This window comes from Sinocyclocheilus grahami, unplaced genomic scaffold (genome assembly GCF_001515645.1).
Source record: "Sinocyclocheilus grahami isolate Dianchi unplaced genomic scaffold, SAMN03320097.WGS_v1.1 scaffold1061.1, whole genome shotgun sequence".
NCBI lineage: Eukaryota > Metazoa > Chordata > Actinopteri > Cypriniformes > Cyprinidae > Sinocyclocheilus > Sinocyclocheilus grahami.
This window is the reverse complement of record NW_015506240.1, coordinates 136,228-138,386: the sequence shown is the minus strand read 5'-3', so window position 1 is coordinate 138,386 and position 2,159 is coordinate 136,228. Positions and strand designations below refer to the sequence as shown.

General features: G+C 40.5%; 1 pseudogene; it reads left to right on the top strand.

The window, feature by feature from the left end:
- The first annotated feature begins 277 nt into the window (after positions 1 to 277).
- LOC107566225 (serine/threonine-protein kinase 35 pseudogene) overlaps positions 278 to 2,159 on the top strand; it is a 3,374-nt pseudogene continuing 1,492 nt past the window's right edge.

Genomic DNA, 2,159 nt, shown 5'->3' with positions numbered 1-2,159 from the left:
ATACAATGTATTTTTGGCGATTGCTACAAATATACCTGTGCTACTTATGACTGGCTTTGTGCTCCAGGGTCACACATAGGCTTGTGCAACATGGAACGATTAACTTACGAAATGTATAAATTTTGGGGGTGAGTGGATGAAAAAAAAAAACACCCTAAATATTATTACTTTTTGTATTCGTATATTTAAATACACACCGTGCGAATAAATCGCTTAAATGGTGTTTAAATTAGGAAAAAAGCTTAAAAGTAGGTCGCCGTTTGTGACACGCCTCCCCCGTCTTATGAATGAAATGGAACAGGCCGCTGATGCCACGCCCCCTCCGCGCTCAACGCTATTGTTGTTTATGTCAGTCAGAGACGTTTGATGGAGGAAGTGACAAAAAACACCCAAACAAACCTGTCGAGTTTCCCCAAAAGCGACAACTCCCGCAGCTTTTCAGGGACGTTATGAAAAATAGGATTATTGCCCCGAAACATATGTTAACACAGGGGGTAATAAACTCATGGAGCTGCGCAACGGCACACAGGGGAGAATAACGCGCCTCCGGCGGAGCTGCAAGCGAGCCAAGCCGCCCAGCGTCAACATGAGGCGGGACGCCAGTAAAGTTCTGCGCCCGCTGCCTGTGGAGACCAACGAGGATGATGAGGAGCTCATGGAGGAGGAGGACTGTTTCTCCACGGGCTTCCTCAAGCGTGACAGTCTCCATCCCGCGGTGTTCCTCAAGACGCCCAGGTATAGCTTGATCCGGGAGGTGGGTCGCGGGAGCTACGGTGTGGTGTACGAGGCCGTCGCCCGCAGGTCCGGGGCCCGGTTGGCGGTGGTGTGTGTGAGAGAGAGAGAGAGAGAGTGTGTGTGTGCGTGTGTGTGTGTGTGTATGTGTGTATGTATGTATGTATGAATGAACACATATTGTGATGGAACAAATTTAACATAAACAAAGAAGCATATACTGTACAGCACGTGCCTCCTCCTCCCCTCACGTGCCCCCTCCACGCCGCAGAGGACAGAGCACCGCGCAACAACTCACATCGATCGAGACGCTGTCATTACGCTATCTTAAACATTTCTTTTTCATCAGTTTATGTTTGCTGAATTTCACCCGCATAAATGTTTAATTCAGCGCAAATATGCCACTTCATTCCCCCACCCCTATGGAGGAGTGCATTGGATCTCCCTACTTTGCATATTAACTACAGAATGATGCTGGGTGTGTTTATTACTTAATTAATCTGCTACTTCTGTTAGCTACAACAGAAATGCAGAAATGTAAATATAGGGGAAATAAGCCTTTGTTTTTGATTATAAAGACAGAATTACCAAACTCATAAAATTGAAAAATTGAAAAATACGAAACCGTGTGACAAACATTATAATACAATTTATTATAATATGATTTATAATACAAAAAGGGGCCCATATGAATATAATTTAATATAACTGTGGCTTAAAAAACTTTTACCACATAGTAGCCTATTACAGGTTTTGTTCTTAACACATAAAAAAACATCTAGTAACTTTTATTTACCCCCCCTTTATAAAAAAATATGTGTTTGTTCCCCATATTTATAGGCTATTATTGCTTTATTGCACACAATTGTATTTTCTTGTATTTTATCCAGATGTCAGCCCATTTACAATCACACTCGCTCCCCTTATTAAAATGCTGTATAAATAAAAACTATTATATATGCCATCACTCTCAAATGAGTGTGATTTATTTTGTTTCCAGAAAACTTATATGTGACCCTGGACCACAAAACCAGTCATAAGGGTCTTTTTTTTCTACTGAGATTTATACATCACTTGAAAGCATTGATGCATGGTTTGTTAGGATAGCACAATATTTGGCTGAGATACAACTGTTTGAAAATCTGGAATCCGAGGATGCAAAAAAATCTAAATATTGAGAAAATCATCTTTAAAGCTGTCCAAATGAAGTTCTTAGCCATGCATATTACTAATCAAAAATTCAGTTTTCATATATTTATGGTAGGAAATTTACAAAAGAGCTTCATGGAACATGGTCTTTACTTAATATCCTAATGGTTTTTGGCACAAAATAACATTTGATAATCTTGACCCATACAATGTATTTTTGGCGATTGCTACAAATATACCTGTGCTACTTATGACTGGCTTTGTGCTCCAGGGTCACA